The sequence below is a fragment of the Dreissena polymorpha genome, unplaced genomic scaffold (genome assembly GCF_020536995.1).
Source record: "Dreissena polymorpha isolate Duluth1 unplaced genomic scaffold, UMN_Dpol_1.0 chrUn001, whole genome shotgun sequence".
Taxonomy (NCBI): domain Eukaryota; kingdom Metazoa; phylum Mollusca; class Bivalvia; order Myida; family Dreissenidae; genus Dreissena; species Dreissena polymorpha.
In genome coordinates, this window is record NW_026273315.1 from 763,033 (window position 1) to 770,398 (window position 7,366).

The 7,366-nt window shown below is 34.8% G+C and overlaps 1 protein-coding gene across 3 annotated transcripts in view; it reads right to left on the minus strand.

Annotated features, from left to right (window-relative positions):
• Positions 1 to 2,660, minus strand: part of LOC127863173 (transcription factor BTF3 homolog 4-like) — a 28,237-nt gene extending 25,577 nt beyond the window's left edge. For all 3 annotated transcript variants that reach the window (XM_052402570.1, XM_052402571.1, XM_052402569.1), the window contains exon 1: positions 2,556 to 2,660. The gene's annotated coding sequence lies outside the window, so the exon portion shown is untranslated. The remainder of the gene's footprint in view (positions 1 to 2,555) is intronic.
• Positions 2,661 to 7,366: the final 4,706 nt, after the last annotated feature.

Below are 7,366 nucleotides of genomic sequence, written 5' to 3' on the forward strand. Positions count from 1 at the left end.
CCTCAATAACCCGTAGTGAATACAATTACATCTAATCAATCACTAGAATTAAGACTGTCGATCGTTACACTAGTGCTCTTGAAAACAGCGTTCTCTGGTGTCTTCGTACCATTTCTTGGCTTCCTTTTTCTCTAAATCATTGTCAATTTTCTATTTTGGAAGTGCTTTATCGGGCTCAGCCCCATCAACATACCTAAGATACTGCCTCTATGTCGACAATGACATTTGTTTACATTGACAAAAACGGAAGCGTATTACTTGATTGAAATGATCGATTCAAAAAGCATCTTTTCGATTAATGTCTAGAGAAACCGTCGATAAGAACCGAATGTGACCGAACTGCATCGGTCAAAAACAACAACGATGACGTGTGCAAGCAGGTGCGTGTTGTTAAACCAATCGAATTTCATTGTTTTACAACTTACGGCAAGGTGTTTGTTCGCAAAATTGAAAAATAGATCTGCAAATATCAAGAACCGCTTACGATTATTTTTTATAAACTGTCAATTGGCTTCAATAATTTACATGCCCGGCGGGCCACAAACGTGAATTTTTGTATGTGCCCGGCAGTAATTTTACTCGCCACGGGCGATCGGGCGTGTGCTAATTTCGAAGACTGCAATACAATATGCGGATTGCGTATTGCGTTATATACCGATATACCGGTATATTGTTGCAGCACTACAAAGTACACAATGTCATAATGATAAATCAAATTTGTGGCATGCTTTTCTTTTTTTATCAACTTTGGTAACTTTATACTACCTAAATTATACCCAATAATACCTAAAAACATTATTTGTGCTAAAAAAATGAAAATGAAATGTGCTTAGTTTAAAAATCATCAGCCCAGTTAGCTCTGTTGGAAGGATTGAAATGACGGATTTAAAGGACAGGATTCGAGTCCCACACCAGGCACTCTTTGATTTACTTTTATGGTGGCAGTCAATGGCTTTGGAGCCTGGAATCTGTTCAAGAGATTAACAGAAGGGACATACTATGCAATATCAAGCCATTGAAGCAAATAGATGAAAATGGCTATCTAGTCCGCACAGTAACTGTTGGTAGTCATGCTATTGTTCATGCAGATGCAAGTTACTGTGAAACCATTATTAATCGTCGGGCATTAACTTTCGTGTATTTCTTCAGTCGAAAGATTGACGAATTCAAGATCCTAACGAAAAATTATGTCCCATATTTGAACAAACTTAAGTCTGAATTGCAGGGGTCTCGCTAGTGGGCGAAGTGAGCGATTTGCTCGCCAAGGGAATATTTATGTCGCTTATTAATTTCATGAAGGCGACATAACTTCTTCACCTTTTAATTATTTGTTTGTGCCACACATTGACCATTAAAATCAACTTGATGTGGAGAATTGGACACAGGAGAATTCTCAGCCAGAAGTTGCCCCATTTACAGGTCATGCAAAGTTGAACATTCAAATGCACAGGCGGGAGCTATTAGAGTTCTTAAAATTGTTCATAGGTGAAGCCTTGATTAATTGCCTTGTGCTGGCTACCAGTAACTATACTTCAGCAAAGTTAAATGGCCCATTAAAACAATACAAAGGAATGATCAAATGGGAAGAGTTAACTAGCACTGGCAATAAATATAGGGCTCATTCACAGGTAAAATTTGGAATCTGTGCTGTAAAATGAGATTTTAAATGAATTTTTATTTTAAAAAATTGTAGCACAATATAAAAAACATGTAAAATGAAGACCTATGACGCAACTGTACAGAAGTGACATCTCCCGAAATTTTGAGCTAAGCTTGACCCCTGGATGCAAAAGTACTACCATTTCTCCCTGAAAAGTTGCCACTTCTCCCTATTTTGGTCTTTGGGAGAAGTGACTTCTCCCTAAATTTTGAACCTAGCTAGACCCCTGGAATTGCCGAAGGCATGAGGCATTAAAATCCAACGTAATCCACGCATACATACTTCGTCTGTTTCGTAATCAAGATAAATCCCGGTTTTTACACAAAGGGATGTAGATTACACTGTGTGCTTAACTGACATGAAACATTGCTGTAAAACGCGTGTGCAGTACAGCTGTATAGATTGCGTTGACTTCGTTTAGTTTGAATAGTAATGATCAGCGGCATATAGTCACATGCAGAGTTTTTTCTTGTTTTTTATTGGTGCCAAAATTGAGCCCCATTCCAAACCTCAAAAAGTATCAGTGTTGCCCAAATAAATGGTGTCCAAGACGACCAAACGGCAATTACAAGCATACATTTATAAATAAAAATTGCATTAGAGGGAATTACTTATGGTCACTTGACGCATGTGGTCGCGACCACAGGTAGGACTTGACAATGTTTTGTTGTTTTTTTCATTTAATTTGTACAATGATATCATGAACAATGGTCGATGCTGATATGGACAGTTTGTTGGACACAATATACAATACGAAATCGTTGATAATTTGAATAGTTGAGGCAATTTTAAGTATGATCGAAGCCAGAAAGCGAAGATTGCTGGGCGTAGTCGATATATATGAGTAAATACGTTGATTAAATACATTAATCTTTAATAAAAATAGAGAACTCACTCGCAGAACCACGAGGTATGATGGCCGCCGTAAAAAGGACGAATACGTCATTAAATTATGAGCACAAAGAATATGACTAAACCCCGTTAAAAAACGGAGAAATTTTAGGGTAGAAACCACTTAATATAGCAATAGTGAAACCACTTTTGGGAAAATAAAATTTGGTATGAAGTTTCGTTTGTTAGAGTGCCTTTAGATATATTATGCTATTGAAACCCGTATCTGAAAAATTCCTATTTCTACATACATCCATACCCCTACTACAGTAGTTGACCAGTATATTGTCCGGACGAAAATATACAATATATCAGTGTGACGAAACCTCCACTGCCCTCCTTCATAATAGCAGTGTGACGAAACTGCATTGTGACGAAACCTCCTTCACCCTCCGGATGAAATATCCCTTTATTTTGAGACGGATTTCATGAATGTGCGAAATCAGCTGTAGAACTTTAAAACTTAGAAAAAATCGTGGTTACTTTGCTCATGTGCATGTGCAAATAAAGCAAATGTCAAAATGCTCAACAACAAAAAGCTCTAGCTGGGGTACATAACTTATTTGCATTTGATCTTGATCCTTTCTAAAGACTTATTCAGAATTAACCGAAAGTCTTGCAATGTTCTCATTAACTATTGGTCAGAATTCAATGACACATAATCCTGTATTTAAAGTGTTCTTCAAAAGTAAAGCGTCCCCATTATGTTCGTCCGTCACATGTTCATAACGGAAAACCAGACAGGGCACATAGATATGCGACGTCAAAAAAGTGTTACGAGCAAAAACTATAGTATTCTATAATTTCGTGGTGTGAATAGTTGAAGCAATATTTTTACACTTAAAATATAATCACGGTTATATCTTAATAATTTCTGTATTACAACAAAATTGTGATAAGTTTTTCCTGAATGCTTTGGGCTTTAATGGACACATGCGTACAGGTCAACGTTCTTTCTGATAAAACCAAAGTTCATGTAAAACAATAATTCCCACGTATGTCTATTCAATTGACTTCCAGCAACCTAACAGATTGTAAAAAAACACGATAGCTGTTACCATCGAAATCAATTCGCGTGTCTTTTTGGAGGAATGCTCAAAACTAAAACTTGATAAAACCCGAAAGTCGAATTTTTGAATTGACGATTCAATCTATCTCACCGAGGTTCCGGATGTAGTCGCTGTTTCATGATTACCGGTAGTTGATTTAATACGCGATCTATATTGCGGAGGATTCCGGAGAGAGTCTATGTATAATTTCCGCATATTTTCAAATTCGGAATACCCGGCGCACTCATATTCGTGAACTGTTTATGTGTATGAAACTAGGATTAAAATCATTATTCTGCGAGAACACTTTATCATGTTTGTTGTTTTAATTTGCGCATTATGGATAAACTTATGTTTTGCTTGTGTTTATTTATTCCAACAAATAGTTGATGGGGCTCCTATTACCGATTAAAGTGCCGCCTGCATTCCAGGCGGCGAGTTTACACGAAAAAAAGCTTTATCAATTTCGACTCGAGAGACCAATCAGGAAGGGTCAATAGCTGGGAGTTGGATTATTGCAACTTAATTGTGATCAGTTATGTGTACCGGTAAATCCTCTTTATATTCTGATAGTATTTTATTGATCGTTAAAAAATAGTAATTACCGATGAGCAAAAAGGTTCATTTAAGACAAAATAATACATATGCTATATTCCTCTTGAGTCGTAGGTAATTTTCATAAAAGATGTAACATCAAAAATACTCTTTAAATATATAATATTGAATCATTATAAAAATACCTATGAACCTCTTTATTTTAGTATTTTTTTTATTTCCGGTGAACTTTCAGTTCTCATCGAACACCGTGCAATGGTTTAATTGTGTTTGTTTTATATTCTTCGGCGATAAAGCCGAGCAGCCGGCATAAATTTGACCTTATTTGGCTCCAATAGTTTTTCCCTGCAAGGTCACAGGGGCAGGCTCGCAATAATACTAGAAGACGACCTGTAAATACACTCTAAATTACACACATGTTGCAGGGGAGGTTTATTTCTTGTGAACAATAATGTCAAAAGACTCTACCCCAAAATAAAAATCGCTATATTGTTTGTTTGCAACCGATTTCAACCGGATTTTCAGTGATATCCTCAATAAAACACGTTTTCTTACGATTCTGCCCATATATATAGCTATGAATTGTCACTTTAATATTTCATATATGATAACATAAGAAATAGCGTCTTTAACAAAATACTTAAAAAATGTTTTAATTATTCATGCTATACAATTTAATATTTAATTAATTAATGTAGAACCTTAACGCATGTTCTAATTTTTATAACGTTGGACAATTTTATAAAAGTTTTGACTAACATGCACATTTAATTATTGTAAAATTAATAATTGTTTTGTACAATTTAATATTTAAATAATGTATGTACATGTATATACATCATATATACGCTGTTTATATGTTACTCAGCTATACGTATTTGAACTCGCGTTGACATAATGATATATGTTTAACTATTAGTTAATGAACGCACAGTGTTGCTATTCCTGCGATGGTTTGAATGTAAACAGTTAACAGTTACGGGGAAAAATGTTTTTTCATTGTAGGCATTACCAGAAACCAGTACTTTGTCGCCAATCGCGGTGAAAAGAAAATAACGTTTGTTTGCAAGCCCTGCTCAACTTCGATACAGAATGGTTAACTTTAGGTTGGTACAGACGTCTCAATAGGAGAGCGGGAACTGCCCCTCCCATGTACGTTCTCATGCGTCTACTGTCTGACGAACCAAACATTGCGTCAAGGAACGTTCAGCTGGTTGTTGAGCTTCAACTGACTCGCTATCAGCGACGCCAGCAGACAATAATGCAAGGCCAGATTGCCAGCTAGGTTGTGGTCCTTGTACAGGCGGGGCGAAGTCTCAGAAACAGCCCTGCTTAAACAGATGAGCACAAAATAAAGCCCTGTGCTTGAAAACATGTATTAAAATACAATGAGAATATCATGTAAATATTGGAATAAAAACTAAAATAAAAAAGTAAAAAATAAATAAAATACATGGATGTATGACTCCTTGTTTACATATTGTAAAGCTTTGATAATGTGTGTAATATTGTAACAACAATTAAAATAAAGATGTTTTTTTAAAGGTTAAAATACATGTATCCGTGTGCACATATTATAAAAAAATATAATGTGTGTAAATATTGAAATAAAAATAAACGCAATGTGCATGAAAATATTTGTTAAAATACATGTTTTTGAATATTAAATAAAAAGTTAAAACCATGAATACATCTTTTTAAATGTTTGTCTCTTATACTTGTGCCTATATGGTGTAAATATAGTGTAAAAATATTTTTTGAAAAAAATAGTGTTATTTTGTGATAATATTGCAATAAAAAGTATTGAACTAAACTCTGAAAGTTTTTCCCATTTGTGTTTATGCATAAATTACTCATCTAGAACACATTAACACATCAATTGTTTGAATAAGGTACGAGTTGATTTAGGTACGAGTTGACCTCCGTGCGAGTTGACTTAGGTACGAGTTGACTGTAAAGGGTGACGGTCGAATCGTACCTAAGTCAACTCGCACGGTAGTCAACACACACGTTCTTTGGTCTACTCGCACGTCTTTTTTGGTCAACTCGCACTTTTTGATGTCAACTCGCACCTCCCAAAACAATATTTAGATATAGATGTAGGATATAATATGATCAGTAGTTTATAAGCAGTGTATAAGTATAAATCATAGATATGATGTCATCGTTTAATTATCTGAAAATACGGTTGTCACAAGTAATGTCTCTTTTACACTCGTGGTCGGTATTTTTCAGGGTTATATGTCTGTGTGTAATATGTGTGAAAGGTGTTATATACAACGAACAATAATTGAAATGGCCCAACATAAACAATTTAAGTTAATTGGTATGATAATCAATCAGTTGTACTTTAATGTTTGTTACAACACGGAAAATGGTATGAAAAGTGTTGTATACAGCGCATGATTCAATTAAAGGTTACTGAGCTTCAACTGACTCGCTTTCAGCGAAGCAAGCATACAACAATGCAAGGCCGGATTGCCGGGTTGTGGTCCTTTTATAGGCGGCACGAAGTCTCAGCAACAGCCCTAATAAATTTAAAAAATGTTAAAATACATGTAATCGTGTGTACATATTATAAAAAATTAATAATGTGTGTAAATATTGAAATAAAAATAAAATCCATGTGCATGAAAATACATGTTTTTAATATTGAAATAAAAAGTAAAAACCATGAATACATCTTTTACCTATGTAAATGTTTGTCTGTTATACTTGTGCCTATGGTGTAAATATGCAAATACATCTGTTACAGACGGAAACTGAGTTGCAACGCTACGTTTTTGAGAAATCTATGTATTCATCTACTATATGCTAATAATGCTAAAAATGGCATAATAACTTAAATAACTCGCGACGCAGCAATGATTTTCGCCTATTGCATGTATTTATGATCATTTATATATTATTTTATGGATTCAAAACCGATTTTTACCAGGTTAACGATGTCAACTTCAATAAAAATATATTTCAATGAATTTATGTAAAGTTTATTTCTCGCTATTCGATTTATAAAATATTGTAAAATTAAATCATTTTTTGACGGATTTGAATGAAATTAAAAATGTAAACATAAAGTAAGGTCTCGTTTATGAAAATACCAATAAATGTCTTTAAAACTTTAAAAAATAAATAATTTTAGCCCCTTTCCGAAGGCCGAGTCCCCTTTCCGCTACGAGCCCTTTCCGTGGTGCTCGCCGCTTTCCGTTAC